Genomic DNA, 17,737 nt, shown 5'->3' with positions numbered 1-17,737 from the left:
CGGAGTTAGCATTAACTGAGACAGAAAAGCAGTTAGTATATTAGGTTAAAGGGATTGGTGTTAAAATATTCTTTCACATTTTAATTAGAAATCAAGAGTTGAGGTACGTAGGAGTAAGAGAGCAGAATAATGCTTTAGTATTTATTTTTTACATTAGTATTTTCATGTATTTCATGTATGTAGTTAAACACTCATTACTGAACAAAACTGAAATGTAAACAAACATACAAATACCATAATAAGCATTATCAAATAAAAGAGCTGGCACTACTGTAAAAAATATATTAATGGGCCTGGTGAGGAAAAGTGATGGAAGATTTGCAGCCCATGACATGCTTCTTTTTCTCAACAGAAAATACTCGGTAGCACCATAATGGTAATACTTAAAGGAATACGTAAGTGGAACATTTTAACTGTTATCATTGAGGTTGAACTGCTTTAACAGTGAATTATATGGGAAATTAACAGTACAGGCAGTATTTTGGCCAACTTCTGCTTATGTTGGTGAATATCTTCATACACAAAGCAAAAGGATATAAAGCCAACCATACACAGACCTTTTGTACTTGGTGCAGTCTCTGCACCATGTTTTGATTTCATGGTTGGAAAAGATACAAATATGTTAAAAACTGAGGTGATGTAAAGTTTCTCACTAAAGTCTGAGTGTGTTTTTGGTAGTCTGATGCTTTTTTGGCATTGTTATTAATCACATTCACATTTATCTATGACCGGTATTTTTCTATATAATTCAAGATGGCTAAAGAGAACATCATGGATAATAGTAGAGTGAAATATTTATATGACCAGACCCTTAAAACCCAGTCAATTCCAAAGGCACCAAGAAACAGTAGAATACAAATTTCCCCTTAGTAAAAGGTGATTTGTTTTGGTAACACTTAAAACCAAATGGGATTGTATTTTGCAGTTTTATATAGCGTATTTGCTGTTGGTAGTACACTTATTTATCTACCTTTACATTTTCTTCTAAAATTGCATGAACAGTATTCAAGATACATAGAGTACCAGGTATTTCAAAGTTGCACAAAAACTCTCATAATCTTGCTCAATGTGTCTAAGTATCCAACAGTTGAAAAATGGCTTCATTAAGCAGTATGTATTCACATTGCATATGAAGAAAATATGAAATTTTAGTTCAGTTATGAATAGAAATGTTACAGAGAGTATCACATACTGAGAGTAACTTGGCATTCTTTTAAACATCCCTTAGTGGTTTAAATAAAATGTCACTAACCACTTTTCCCTAAGCCTCAAGTTTTCTTTATAGGAATGCTGTAGAACTGCATTAGTATTTTATATTGATTATGAATTAAGCCAAATTTCTAACTAAATACACAGGTATGTGCATCAAGCAATGTTTTGTGATAAGCATACAAAACATGCTTTGCTCTTCTTAAAATTTATTACACTTGTAATAACACACTTTTGAAGCCTTCATTTCATAGTTTGATAATTACAATTCACATGAAACACTGCTCTGCTGAACACAGAAAATATATCTGCATTATGATTATGATAATGGCATTTTCTGGTAACTTGAAATTTTATAGTCACACACAGTTCAACCAGCTCCATACCAGGTTGTTCAGTGGCAATTATTTTTGCAGCACTTATGGGCCTAAATTTCAGTCTGAATTGCAACTTTTAATTTTATCTTCTGATGTGAGAGGTTTTTATTTGTTTCTTTTAGTACATCACCAAAATACAAATCAACATTAGGTTTTAGTCCACTGTTAGCATGTTCTTCAACAATATGACTTGGCTGTGGAATCTCTGAACATGAAGAAGTTTTGTTAAGCAGAGAAATGCTACACTGATGTGAGGCATTGTCCACATGGTCATTTTCTACCTCAGGAATATTATTAACGGCAGCAAAGTGGGCATGATGATCACTGGAACCATGACTGCAAGATTTCACACTTTCTAGATCAGAACAACTAAATTCAGAAAATGAGTAGAGTGTCAATCTGCTACCGATGACATACTGTCACTGAGATATAGAGCCTCAAAATCACTTGAGTTCATGATTTGTTGTTCTAACAACTGTGCATCCGTGTCTTCTCTGGTCTCATTTATCTTCACGCTACCTTTTTCCCTCAATTTACCACTTTTTGATTTCTTTTTCCTGCTGTTGCTTCTTTGGGCCACTTGTTGGCACTGGATTCACCTTCGGGCAAGCTACTGGATGAAAAAGCATGGCTCCAGGTGGCCCTGCCATCATCCACACTACTGCTTCCACTGTTGTACCTGAACTTGGATAGCTTTGATTCAATATCTACTTGCACCTCCAAACCATTTCCTTCTTTGTCCAATGGGATATAGGAATTCAAAATGATCCTGACATTGCTCTGGTGCTGGAATTATCACTAACTGTTCCCAGGCTGACTGTGCCAGACTCTCCACTTAGACTGTACTGTTCTTTTTGCACATCTGCTTGCACAACCTGTTAAAACAGTTTACCATGGCACTTTTTGACAGACTCCCAGTTGTGCTTACTCCAGCAAGGGCCGAGGTGTTAGCTGTTTCACTCAGGTTGTCTCAAATGGCTCCTCTTTCATCCATGTGCTTCCCTTTGCACTCAAACTGCCAGTCAGACCACCAACACATCCCTCCCCTATGCTAGAGCTGTGTCTTGCTTCTGCTACCGATGTGTCTACAGCTGTGTTAGTTCCACCAACATTTATATCATTTTCATCATCAAATTCAATCCTTACTCCTTTTCCATTGCCTGCTGAGACTCCACAACATCCACTTCAGCACAGAGAAATTGGAACAATGCCATAGACATAAGCTAACATAATAGGGACACCAATGCCAACAGTCACTGCAGCTACTACTGGAGATACGATTACTGACAGTGTTACACCACCTGCTATGGCCAGACTCTGTTTGTGCTTTGAAATATTCTTGCCTTTATATCAATTGTGAATCTTCTGCCCCAAATATACAGGAATGCCAATAATCACTGCAGGGGTAGCAATGCCAGCCATTAAGGCAATTCCAAAAGGAGCACCAACAGGGGTTCCCAACTGCCACAAGACTTTCTTCTTTCAGCTCCAGGTACTTCCCAAGAATGTGCACCCTGATGGAATCAGATAATGTAAGTCAGAGATTTCTTTTATACACATCTAACAAAATTCACAACTATAGACACCACATGTCATAAGCTTGCAACTTCCATCGTTCATCTTTGTTATATAAGCAGCACATTGAGGTCATGGCTTTATATTATCAGCTGCTGCTCCAGACTCCTGACTGTAGCGAATGGATGAAGACCCTATAGTTTTCATATATAAGCTCTGGGCTCTCTCCTGTAGAGCAGCATCACGGGTCTGGGTTGGGTGCCAAATCTGCTTACAGAGACAGCAGAACTCTGTTCTGCAGCCTTATGACCCACAAGTTAATTCTGGACAACTGTTACATCCAAATGTGATCCAGCATATCCACAGTCTGGAGCTGGACCCCACCTACAATCAGGATCTGCAACAAGCCACTGTTTAAGCATAAATTCTTCATATTTTTCCATCAAGGTATCATCACCTAATATCAAGCAAATGTCATGGGGCTTAACCACTCAGTACATTTGGGGCAACTGATAGTAACTCTCCTTTCAGAGATTTCTATCCTTAGGTACTGTCATAAGCAATCCACGCAAGATCTATGATGATAAGTCATTATATTGGGAAATCTGTCTTTAGAGTACTGCAAAGGGCACAGAAGCCACTCTATAAAGTCTCTGATTTGTTTGCTGATGGAAGTTAATCCATTGTCAGAAGAGGTATATGTAGAGAAAATGGAGTTCTTATCTGTACACATTTTATAATACCTGCAATTCCATCCACCCTGCCATTTAGCTCTCTTGATTTACATATGTTATCATTTTCTCCAAAACAGAGAGCGTACTGAGATTCTTCTTTCTAGGGGTGCTTTTTTAACAGAAAGCAAGATTACAGAAGAAGCAGAAGAGTGAAGATGTCAATCTGAACCAATTTTCCAATGTAAACTCATATATAAAATACTGATGAGAATTGTGTCAGGAATGACTGGTGATATCGGTGATGTTGAACATTTATTTATATTTTATTTCCCATTTGTACTTCTTCATCTGAGAAGTGTCTATTCATTTCAAATGCCAATTTTTTAGTTGGGTCCTTAAATTTGGGGATGGTCTGATTTTTTTCAGTTCTTTTCATGCTCTAGTTATTAGTTCTTTGTCTGAGGGGCAACTGGCTACAAAATTTTCCCACTCTTAGGGAAAGACACCACTCAAAAATCAATAGCATTCCTATACATGAATAACAAACTCATAGAGAGAGAAATTGGGGAAACAACACCTTTCAGAACAGCATTCGAAAATTAAATACCAAGGAATCAATCTAATGTAGGAAGCAAAATACCTCTACATTACTCTGAAACAGGAGATCACAGAGGATATGAGAAAATGGAAAGATATTCCTAGTTCTTTGGTAGAAAGAACAAATATAGTGAAAATGGCCATGCTTCCAAAATTGTTATACAGATTTAATGGGTTATTGCAGGTACTAACCTCCATGCTAATCTTGAAAATTCTGGCGCTTCCAAAAGTTCCTGATACTTTGTATTAGAAAGCACACTCAGTCTCCAGCAAACAACAACCAAAAAACTTCCTTGTTTGAAATCTTTGTTAATGGTTAACAATTAGCTATACATATCAGGGTATTACAGGATATTTTCAAATGTTCTCTTGGCTAGCCTTTACAAACATAGTCCAGTACATTTTCTCAGGGCCTATAAAATAAGAGGCTCCCTTGGAGGGCCTAGAATAGGTGCAGTCCCAGTAGCCACATGATGTCATGAAAATAGTAGGCAGCTGCTTAATTGTAAGAGTCTGCATTAACTGAAAATAGGGATTGCTAATGTATGAACTGTGGGAACATCTGGATTTTAGACATGTTTTCTTTGGCCCAGATAGTTAAATGTACAAGTTAAACCTAAGAATAACAGTTATAAAGGTAGAGCAGTATTTTCAGTAATGTTTTTTCACTATTAATTAAAATGTTGTTTGCTCGGAGAAAAATTGGTACACAGTTCAAAAGGGAGGGCAGAGGTAAGGGGAAAAAATGAGAATCAAGAATTGTCATGTAGAGGTACAAGATCCCAACGATTGTAACTGTACTGTATCCCTAAAATGTACTAATAAACTCAATTAAAGCTGAAAAAAATAAAAAAGATTTGAGTAACACTAAGCATGATTTTACCATCCTGTACACTCAAATTTAATGCTAGTTTTGTTAGAGGAACCAATAGTTAATTTTGTAAACATATCCAGGAACACTTTTTTAACTCAGTGTTTCCAAGTTATTCTTGATGGTGAAATACTTTTCAAGCAAAAATTGATAATATTGCTACTGTGAAGCTTAGAAAAATATCACCTAATGATTGGGAGATGAAATCCAGTGAGGACAAGAGAACAGGTGACAAAAATATCAAAACACCTAAGTGATTTGTTCTTACAGCAATAATTAGAATAATGATGCATGAACTATGACAAGTATCAGTACTGGTGACAATAGTGATGAAATTCAAAACTGACAAAGATTTTAAAAGCAAGAATTAAAGGAGTGATGTTAGACTTGCCAACAAAAGTCACATTTGTTCTATAGGATAATAAGCTACAGGAAAATAATAGTTGTATTAGTGTTTATCACTTTGAAACCATACTCTAGGAAAGCAATGCAATAGACTTTTTAAAATATAGCTACCAATGGTATATTATACAGCTTCAAATCCAGGTATATTATTTATAAATGATTTTATTTTGTTAAGGTTAGTAAAAGTCTCTACTTCAGTGACCTAGTTTATAAAGTGGGAATATTGTCACTATTGATGTCATTTTTATCTTGTAACATATTCAGTGTCTGCTTATGTTTTCAAAAACAAAAAAGTGAACAATAAGAACAATCATGAAATTTTATTTCAACATTTTCTTTTGTGATAAATAATAAATTCCAACACAGTAGTTTATTTTGAGTTTGACCTCTGAAATAATTTATTATTATGTTTACTTTCAAATTCACACTGACTGATAAAGCCTGGGGATAAATAGGTCAATTCAAAAACATCATTCTTCTATACCATCCAAAAAGGGTGATATATATTATTTTGGCTGTGTATTTCCATACTTCTCATATATTCTACCCATTGAAATTATATTGTCTATTAACTATTGAATGTGAATTGTTAATGCTCGTGGAAAAGTTATATTTCCATTTGGACTTTTTAATTTAATTTTGTTTTGTTTTGAGACAGGGTCATCCTCTGTAGGTCAGGTTTACCTTCAACTTCCAGGTATGCTTTTGCCTCAACCTCCCTAGTATTGGAATTACAGATGTGTGCCACAGTATTCGGCAGTTATCTTTCTTATAGGATTATATGGCATATGATGTGTCTATTGCAAATTTAGAAAATCATTAAAGTTAATAACAATAATAATGACAGTAATAATTCTACTATACCATAGAATACATATTTAGCTTCTTTCCATAGCCAGTTGCATTTGTGTTTCCTTAATTAACCCCTTGATATACTTTAGCAAAAATATTTTGAAAACTTTTGTGACTTAGTAATACAAGCTCATCTTTATAGGGCAAAATTTTATCCCCACTCTTCTATTTCTAGAGGTTGTTTGCATTGGTTGGTTTGCTTCTAAATATATCACTGCAAGGAGGTAGGGAGAAAATTTGCAATTAATTGTGTCACTTTCTATATGTCGTTAAACATTCTGAGAGAAACTGCCAACAGGATATTAGTATCCCCTACTATCTCCATTAGAATAGGAAAAATTGGTGTATTTTTCCACTTTCCAGTGACTATTTGACTCTTGTAGACAGAAGCTATCTTTCTCTGAATAAATATTCCCTACTCTGAATCTCCATTGTTCCTAGAATTCGTTTTTTTTAATTTTACAGACTATGAAATTGAGTTTCAGATATCTAGCAGGTTTGGGAGTTGCATCTCTTTCCCCAGTATCATATTGGAGATCTTCCACTGAGATTATTGGATAGAGACTCAAAGCTATATGCCTGGGCAAAATGATAATGCCTCATGCCTATTGAGGGCCTTTAAACTCTCTGTAGGGTAACTGTGACACCTGATCACAACCAAGATCCTCTTCAGCTGGAAGTACCCAGAACAGTCTTTGTCCTTTGCCTCCTCACAGCAGTTAGGATTTCTTCTTCAGAGAGGTAATATTGTAAATAGGTAAGTTAATTAGGTATCTTGTAGGCAGTTCAACTGGGTCAGCCCTCTAGGAACCAACCTGGAGGACAATTCAGAAACAATCACCACACTCCCATAGCATGAATAGCAGTGACTGATATTCTAAATAGGTATCAATCACCTGGGTGGGAATCAAGATCTTCCAAGAAAGGTCCGTAACCTAACCCTTACTACCAAAAATATTTGCTTATTCCTTATATGCTTGCTACATGACTTGCTTCCCCATTGTATTGGATGTTCATAGTTTTGTCCACCTATGATTTCTCATTTTATCAGTATTACCAAGGAAACTGTAACTGTCATCTTATTAGTTGAGTATAGTTTTGTCCCATCTTGAACCCACCTCACCTTGTGGCTTTGTCCCATAAAACACCTTTGAGAAATTGGGTGAAGATGTAACCCACTTTCTGGTCCCACTTCTTTGTCACTTAGACAGAAGCTATTTTTTTTTCTAACGGGGATTGATCAGGTCCTTTCTAACGGGGATTGAACTCAGGTCCTTGCGCTTGCAAGGCAGGCCACCGAACCGCTGAGCTAAATCCCTGTCCCTCCAGAAGCTATCTTTCTTTCAATAAATTTTTCCTACTCAAAAAGAAACAAAATTTAGGAAAAATTTTCAACCATATGGTAACACATTAAAGTGTTCAATTTTATATTTTGTGTATTTATTTTAAGAACATTCATCTTGTTCATATTCAGTGCCACAGTAACTGTGCGAAGCTATTCCTTGAAATTTTAATAACAGCTATATTTTTTCTAACATACAGTTTACATTTACTAATTTGTTTAATCTTTTAGTAACAATTGGATGCCATTGGTCTCATCCTTGATTTTTCATTTCTTCTTAATGTGCATTCCAATAATTATCAAGACATTTCAATGTTCATTTCCAAATACATTCCATATTAAATTATTTTAATTTCCTTTTAGCAATCTAACTTGACTCATCATAATCTATCAATTGAACAAGAACAGCAATTATTGCTTACAATTAATTATTTGTAGAGTATATATTGGTTAACTATTCTGTTCCTAGGACAAAATACCTGGCACCAGAAACTTAAAGGAAGAAATGATTAATTTTGAATGGCAATTTCAGAAGTTTCAGTCTACTGTTGACTGGCTCTAAAGCACAAATATCAAGGGAGAAGGTCATGGGGGAGGAAATCTCCTCCTTTCATGATGGCTAGCAAGTAGAGCAAAGCAAAGTGGAAAGAGAAACACGGAGAAATTTAACCTCCAATAGCGCAGTGCAAGTGACCCTCTTTCTCCAATTGAACCCCCATTCCTAACAGCTGAATGGATGAATGTATCACTCATTAATCCAATCATTTCTCCATGAATCTCTTAATATAGCCAAAACGCTAATCTAGATAAGTGGGATGTAGTATAAACAATATTCAGCTATGTTTGATGACAAGAGATCCAGGGGAGGTGGGTAGAAAATGTAGGTTAAAAGATAGGAAAGTACTTGATTCTGCACAGCACTTTTTTCTCAATAACATTTTAACAATATAAATTATTTTGTTGTCTAAATATTACTTAAATGCACAGCTACCCATCTAGTACAAAGCTATTTATGAACACAGTTCAATGCTTTCAGTATGAAATAAGATGTGAAAATATTTTTATAAAGATACCTTTCTTAGAGAAAACAAATTACAATTGGTCTGTTACCATTATACAAATTTATCTTTTGCCAGGAAATATTAATTTTTTACAGTTTTAGCAGACATCTATACTAACATGCTAGCTAATGTGTTTCTATCCTATCTATTCTTTGCTGTTTATTCTACATACAGAAAGCTCAACATATTCAACACTAAATAATAATGACAGTAATCTCTGAGGCAGAAAACAAGAACAGACTTTCCAGAAAGTTGAAGAGTCCCTCTTGGAGTCAGAATTTTTATATTTCTTTTGGTTTGTTGATTGATTGATATTGTTCTACACCTGTGAGAAACTGATGTATGTATGAACTCTTTTTGAAATTAATGGAATTTGTAGGCTTAGTTGAGCTCCACAAGGTACAAATCAAGATGAAAATTAAAATTCTAGTATCATAGCAAAAACATTTCAATAAACTTACTGTGCTATTAAAGTCTGCTTTCCTTTTAATTGTTTATTTTTAAATGATGACACAAACTTTCAAGGGAGAGATTTGATTACCAGCTGCTATTCAATACGAATCTTACAGAAGGAAATGAATATATAACAGAATATGTATATGTATGAAAGGAGAAAAAATTCATTCAAACTAACCTATATTTCATCATGGGTTTTCCAACTAGATTTAGAATTGCTTTAGCTATTCTAGCACTTTTATGGTTCTATATGAATTTTAAAATTGCTTCTCTAGTTCTGTAGGAAATGTTGTTAGTATTTGGATTGGAATTATTTTTAATTCATATAATTGCAGGGGTCATCACAATTCTGGACTTCAAGTTATTATACAAACTACAGTGATAAAAACAGCACATTATTGGAAAAAATACACACTCATGCATCAGTGCAACAGAAGACACCGAAACAACTCCAGACACATTAATCTGTTATTTTGAATAAAGGGTCCAAATCCCTTCCCTGTAGGGGTCATCACACTACTTCTAATAGTAAGGATAATAATAATACTTTGCTGGAGGAAATACATTAACAAAGGGTGCTGGAAAAATGCCAAAAAGTAAACCTAGACACATATCTCTCCACATGTACTAAACTAAAATGATGGTGGATCAATGATATAAACATTAGAACACAAAAACCTAATATGTTGGCAGACAAAATATGTAAAACTCTTGAAGACACAAGTGTGGGCAAAGACCTTCTGAACAAAAGCCTAGCTGCACAAGAAATGATACCAAGAATCTATAATTGTTATCACATTGAATTAAAAAGCTTCTGTACAATAAATTAAACCACTAACAGAGTGAAGGGACAACCTACAGAATGGGGGAAAATGTTTGCCAGCTATCTTTCAAACAAATCAATAATATCTAGAATATATAAATAACTCAAAAATAGACCCAATATATTTAAAGACCCATTTGAAAAGTGGTTGTGACCCAAATGCAAGAGCAATGGTGAGATCCATCCCATGCACATCAGAGGCATCTGGAACCAGACAATGGTGGAGTGCAGAAAGATCACTATTCTGAGCTTAGGAAGATGGATAAGGGATGAGCAGTAGAGAAAGTTCCTCTCCAAGATTTGATGTCAAGAAATGTAACCCACTGGGAAAGTGAAGAGAAAGACGCTGGAATAAAGATTCAGCAGACTGCACTGATTGTTAAATTGTTGGGGTCAAAACCTCTGACCAGAGCTGAGATTCACTGTAGGAGAATGGTAGCTTGAGCCTGCAGTCCAACTGTGCAGAGCTCAAACCCACAAAAGTTCAGGGAGCTCAGCACCCTCTTCGTAGCCAGACACCAGCCTAAAATTCAGTGGACTATGGCAGGCTTGCAAGGATTAATCAACTAGGATTTGAACACTGCCCACATGGTCTACTGGTGAAGAGACAGACATTTTTTTCTCTATTTTTTCTTCATTCTTATCCTTTCTTGTTTCTGTTTTTGTGCTATTTTATTTTTTCTTGGTTTTTCCTATTTTTATAGGAGCATGAACACAGTTTCTAGTTATCTTATTGCTTTGTTCACTTCTTGCTTCTATCTCGTCCTTCTCTCTTTCCCTCCTATCTTCACCTATTGCCCAGAGTTTGCATGATATGCCTTTGACCTCTAGCCTTGCTTCTAATCTTTTCTTCTCCTTATATTTCTCATTCTCCTCCAACTCCTTCTGCATTTTTCCCACAGAGGGCAAATTCACTGTAGTAAGGACTTATGCATTATAAATGCATTTCTGGTTTGTTTTGTATTTTTTTATATAACCACAAATCTATTTCATACATTTAAAGGTGGCAAAATAATAATTAACACAGCTTTTCATTTTCTAGGCTGTGTTAGCTGCTATTGTTAAGGCTGATTGTATTACATTAGTCAAGGTGACATAATTGTTCTAAGCAGTTGTTCTTCCTGGTATGCCAAGGCTGAGATTGCCTGATGGTCATTAGAAATATTATAGGCCAGTACCAAGGAACTGAGCCTGGGCCAAGTGGGCAGCAATATCTCATGCCCAGTGGACTGAGAAGGTAGGATCTTGCAACAGACTCAAGACCCATGAGGGTCCTACACCTGAAAGAACCCTGTGAGAAGTAGTCATTTCCTAAGGGTTGATTCCTAAGGATAAATACTTGCTATAAACATACTCACAATAAGGAACTACAAGCCTAAGCCCAGGAATTAAACTAAAATCATCAACAACAACAAAGTAGAAATGAGAAGACACTTAAGTTACAAACAAGAAGCACTTAAACAAGTTTTAAACCCAGATTTTCAGCTCACCAAAGGTAAACCCAGGGGGAATGAGATGGAGCTATAAGCCAAGCACCTGGAGTCCCTGAAGTGGTAACAGCAGAAGTAACAAAGCAGATACAATAAGTTTTGGAAAAATTCAAATCAGAAATAATCTCAGATAGTTACAGAGATAGTAACCACAATAAAAGAAATGATTAGTAACTCTAGAGCAGATACAGATAAAAAATAGAGGAGATGAAGAACTTGATGTCATGCTCAGCATAGGAAATAAATGAAATATATGAAACACATCCAAGTAGATATCTAAAAGATTAAACTTCCAACTGAATGTATATGAAGCAGAATGAGTGAATGTGGATCTCACATATAGGAAAAAAGTTTGTGATTAGTGTATATGAAAAAAAGATTTTATTAAAATTAGCAAAGGACCATGAGAGACAAATCAAGCAGCTACTAGATGATAGAAAAATGAATAATTTAAGATTGATTGAAATAAATGAAGGAGGAGGAGATAATGCAAAATGTATAAATAAACTATTCACAGCAGTAATTGCAGAAAACTTTCCAAACAGGGAAAAATAATTGATGCACTCACAAATGGAGCATATAGAATTCCACCTAGCCATTATTATATAAAAATATACTCCTAGGCATACTATAGTCAAGATTACAGAAATCCAAAAAAAGAATAAAATATTAAAAGTTATTAGAGAAAAGAAACAAATCACACATAAAAGAAAGCTCTTCAGAGTCTCAGCAGTCTTCTCAACACAAACTTTCAAGTCAAGAAGAGCCTGGAGTGAAGTATTTCAAGCCCAAAAAGAAAACAATCTTCAAACTAGATTGATGTATCCTATAAAATTATCTTTCACATTGACGGAGAAATAAGATACTTCTATGACAAAGAACACCTGAGGAACTTCCAGAATGCCAAATCAGCATTCAACTGCAAAATACTGTGAAGGGTATGCTAGAAAGAGACAATGTGGTTTGCATCTCCATGATGTCCCAAAGAATAAATCCACCAAGCAAAATTAAATGGGGAGGTAAAGGGAACCAATAACAGGAAAATATCATGACAAGGATATGTCAATATATATCGGTATAACCATCAATGTCATGGTACTCAATTCACCAATGAAAAGATATAGACAAGGGGCTGGGAATTTAGCTCAGTGGTTTGGAGGCCTCCCTTGCAAGTGCAAGGACCCGAGTTCAATCCTTGGTACCGGGGGGAAAAAAAAGATATAGACAGAATGGATCAAGAAGCAAGATTCAACAATATGCTGCACTCCAGAAACATGCTTAATTAAAAAAATTGTAGACAGAAAGTCAATGGATGGAAAACAATATTCCATGTGACAGGAACCCAGAAGAAAGCAGTATTGGTATTCTACCTGCAGACAAAGTGGATTTCAAGTGCAGAATAAATAATTGAGACAATGAAGTTCACTGCATCTAGTAAAAAGAAAAAATCCAAGAGGAAGTTATGACAATCATTAAAATACCAATGCACCAAACTATATAAAATTAACATTAATGGAAACCAAAAAGCATATAGCCACTAGTACATTTGTAGTGGGGGACCTCAATACCTCACCGTCACAAATAGATGAAACAGACAAAAAAGTAAACCATGCATTTCTAGAACTGAAAAAAACTCTTGAGCAAATGGACTTAATAGAGTTCACCCCACATCAGAGTGTTCCACCTCACAATGTCATAATTTACATTCTTCTCAGCTGCACAAGAGATGTTCTCCAAAGGGCATCACATGCTAGCTCATAGAACATGCTTAAGTAAATCCAAAGGAATTAAATTCATCCCATATATTATTAGACTATAGCAAAAATTATAGATCAATAGCAAAAGAAACTAGAAGAACTATGTAAAAACATGGAAATCAACACCTTCCTGAACAACCAATGTGTCACAGATGAAATTAAAGAATAAAATAGAAAGTTTGTACAATTAAATGATAATGGCAATATAACATACCAGAATTTATGGGACACACTGAAAGCAATCATGTAAGGGAAATGCATACCAGTGAATTAAGAAAAAGAGAGCATGCTCAAATGCTCTACCTAATGTTTAACCTCAAGCTTCTAGAAAAAGAAGAATAAGACAAACCCAAAGCTCATACAAGGAAGGAAACTATAAAGATCAAAGCAGAAATCAATGAGATGGAGACTAGAAGAATGATGCAACAAATCAATGAATGGAGAAATTAGTTCTCCAAAAGATTAAAAGATATTGAGAAACCCTTACCCGTCCTTATATATATAAAAAAAAAAAAAACCAGGAAAGAAAAGGCACAAATGAAAGCAATTAGAAAAGAAAAGAGTGAAATTAAAGCAGATCCTGCAGAAATCCAGAGGATCATTAATACTTGATTTAAAAACCTGTATTCTAATATTATGTAAAACAAGAATTGGACAGATTCCTAGATATATATGAATTATCAAAGTTGAACCAAGAAGATATAAAAATTCTGAACAATGCAATATGAATCAATGAAATAAAAATGCAATGAAAAACTTACCAACTAATAAAATCCCAGCTTCTAATGGCTTCACCGCTGAATTCTACAAGAAATTTAGGGAACAGCTAATGACACCACTTCTCAAAATTTTTAATGAAATGGAAAGGGAAAGAACACTCCCAAATTAATTTCTGGAAGCAAGCATCACCTTGATTCCAAAAGCAGATAATTATCCAACCAAAAAGCAAACTACTGGCCAATTTATCTAGTGAACATAAATGCAAAAATCCTCAATAAGATATTGGCACACAGAATACAGAAGACCTTCCAGAAGATCATACACACTGACCAATTGGGATTTATCCCAGGGATGCAAGGATGGTTCAACATATACAAAAAATAAATATAGTAAGCTATATTAACAGAGTCAAAGACAAACCATATGATTATATCTGTAGATGCATAAAAAGTGTTTAAAAAACCAACACCCACTAATGAGAGAAAAAAAAACTAGAGAAAATTGGAATACGTGGTTTTAATTCCAAACTGATAAAAGACGTTGATGAAAAACCAACAGCGAACATTATACTAAATGGTCAAAGCCTGAAATATTTCACTCTAAAATCAGGAATAAGACAAGAGGTCCTTTATCGCCAGTCCTGTTCAATGTAGCTCTATAAATATTAGCTATAGCAATTAGACAATAGAAAAGAAATAAACAGAATAATGATAGGAAAAAAGTTAAACTGTCATTATTTGCAGATGATGAGAGTCTACATAGATGATAGCGAAACTCTAACAAAAGACTTAATAGACTTAATAATTAAATTCAGTAGAGTATCTCGATAGTACTAAAAAATTAGTACCCTTCTAGCACACATATAACAGACTAATTGAGAAAGAAATTGGGTAAGGAATTCTTTTCACAATAGCATCCCAAAAATGAAATATCTTGAAATTAATCAAAGGAAAGAAGTAAAGGACCTCCATTTTGAAAACTACAGCACTCTGCATAAAGAGATTAAAGAGAATATTAGAGAATGGAGAGACATCCTTTCTTCTTAGGTGGGAAGAATCAATAAAGTGAAAATTGCCATAATTCCAAAACTGCTATATAGAGTCAATGCAATCCCAATTGAAATTCCAGCAAGTGATTTCACAAACCTAGAGAAAACTACTCAAATTTCACATGGAACTAGAAGAGACCTAAAATAGCAAAGAAAATCCTAAGCAACATTAACAAGTTGGGGATATCACCACCCCGGTTTGAAAATATACTACAAAGCTAATGTGATTTAAAAAAAAAAAAACATGGTACTGGCAAAAAAACAGATCTGAGCATGAATGGAAAAGATTAGAAGGACCAGAAATTACTCCAGACATATTTAGTCATGTCACATTTGACAAAGAAGCCAAACGCTTTAACTAAAGAAAAATAGCCTCTTTTATAAATGGTGTGAGAAAAACTGTTTCAACTTACCCAAGATTAAAACTAGACCCATAACTTTCCCTATGCACTACACTAAAATTGAAGAGTATTAAAGATCTAAATATTAAAACAGAAACAGAAAACTTGCAGGAAGATAAATTAGGTAGAAGTCTTGAATACATTGGCATAGGAAAAGACTTTATGAACAAAACCTCAGTGACATAGGAACTAGTACAAAGAATCAGCAACTGGGATCTCATTTTATTAAAAAGATTTGGCACAGCAACAGAAACCACCATTAGAGGGAAGAGACAACCCACAATATGGGAAAATCTCTTTACCAGCTTCTCCTCAGATGAAGAAATACTATTTAGATTACATAAAGAACTTAAAAAGTCAGACCTTCCCAATTTAAAGATGCATCCAAATGAATGGACATTTCTCAGATGAAGTAGTAGAAACAGCAAATAAACATGAAAAAATGTTCAACATTACTTGTCCTTCAGGAGATACAGATGAAAACAATGCTGAGCTTCCATCTTACTCAAGAAATAGTGACTGCTATTAAATCAACCAATGACAAATATTGGTGGAGCTGTGGGAAAAAAGGAACACTTCTCCATTGTTGGTGAGATTGTATACTGGTGCAATTGCTTTGGAAATTCCTCAAAAAACTTATGATTAGAAGTCCATTTGACTCAGCTATTACCCTGCTGTCTATCTTCCCAAAAGGATTAAAAACATCTTACCACAGCAACAGCTACATATGCACACCTATGATTATAGCAACACAGTTTGTAATAGCTAAATCTTGGAAACAGCCTAAATGCCTATCAACTGATGAATGGATAAAGAAGATGTGATTTCATTTAATGTAAAATAGAATACCACTTAGCCATAAATAATGGCATACTAGAGACATTTATAGCTAAATGGGTTTATCTTGGAGCCCCAAGCTTAAATGAAATAAGTAGCACACACATATGTAAATAACTGAAAAACAGAAACAAAGCTATGTGAACAGGGAGGGATGGAGGGGCTGAAGGGAGGGCAGAGAAATGGGAACTTTTAGAAACCAAGAAACCTTATATGAAGGTACAAATATTCAATGATAAATGTGATCATAGCATATAGCTAAAGTGTACCAATAAACTCAATAAAAAATTAAAATTATTTACAACAAATTTTAAAGATTATGCTTTTATGTTCCTGCCTTAGAGCCATCATTTTCAAGCAATGACAATAAGGAGAGCCTAATTATCTTAGTATAATAATAGCAATCATAAATTTTGTCCTGAGGTATCTATATGATAAAAAGGATCTAAATTCTTTTGCTTGTTGCTGAGAATTTACTCAGTACTTTTATCTTGCCTTTTTTAAACCATTTAAAGCCAGATTGTAAAAACAGCTTCAGGAAGTACTCTTGAATATAGCTTTCTACACAAAGCAAAATTTATTAGTTATATTTTTGATTCAGGACTAGTGCACTAAAATATTTTGCTTTTAAAAATTGTTTTATTTTATATTTTATTTGCAAAACTAAGTGTTGTCTGGTCAAATTCTTCAGGTATATGCATTTCAACAGACAATCTGAACAGTATTTTGACATGATAAGCCATTTTATACAAGATAGATAATATGTAACATTGACTATATCCAAAGAAAATTACATTAGTAGAATTAATTCATATTGATCCCTCTTAAAAACTGGTATAATAAATGTCTGGGTGTTCAATTCTGATATTTGGAATTCAAAACTTAAAAAAAAAAACTGTTAATAGGGTTAAAAGGACAGCTACAATTTTTTGACCTTGCCTTCCAAGTTCAGCTAGAACCCAGGAAATATCAAGAACTTACTCTGAAAATGGCTCTACTACTCTTATGACTCATCCAATCTCCATAACAAGAAAATTCTGAGGCCCCAAAGACCAGAGGCCAACCAGAAAGTTTATCTCTTTTAATGAGCGAGTCAATGGAGGGAAAAATACTTGTGCTTTCAACGAAAGCCATACAGTCCAGCAAGATTGTGATTCATCCCAGGGAGGGCAGGGACAAGAGGAAAAAATGAGAACCAAGACCTGTCAGGTAAAGGTACAAGATCCCAATAATGAATGTAACTGTATTGTATACCTAGAATGTACCAATAAACTCAATAAAAAGAAAAAAAAAGTAAAAAAT

The 17,737-nt window shown here is 34.6% G+C and overlaps 1 pseudogene; it reads right to left on the bottom strand.

Moving 5' to 3' along the window:
* Positions 1-1,636: 1,636 nt before the first annotated feature.
* LOC104850261 overlaps positions 1,637-17,737 on the bottom strand; it is a 104,607-nt pseudogene continuing 88,506 nt past the window's right edge.

Source organism: Fukomys damarensis, unplaced genomic scaffold (genome assembly GCF_012274545.1).
Source record: "Fukomys damarensis isolate Sample0158 unplaced genomic scaffold, DMR_v1.0_HiC HiC_scaffold_39, whole genome shotgun sequence".
Lineage (NCBI taxonomy): Eukaryota > Metazoa > Chordata > Mammalia > Rodentia > Bathyergidae > Fukomys > Fukomys damarensis.
Note: the sequence above shows the minus strand (reverse complement) of the source record. Positions and strands in the feature narration are given on the sequence as shown.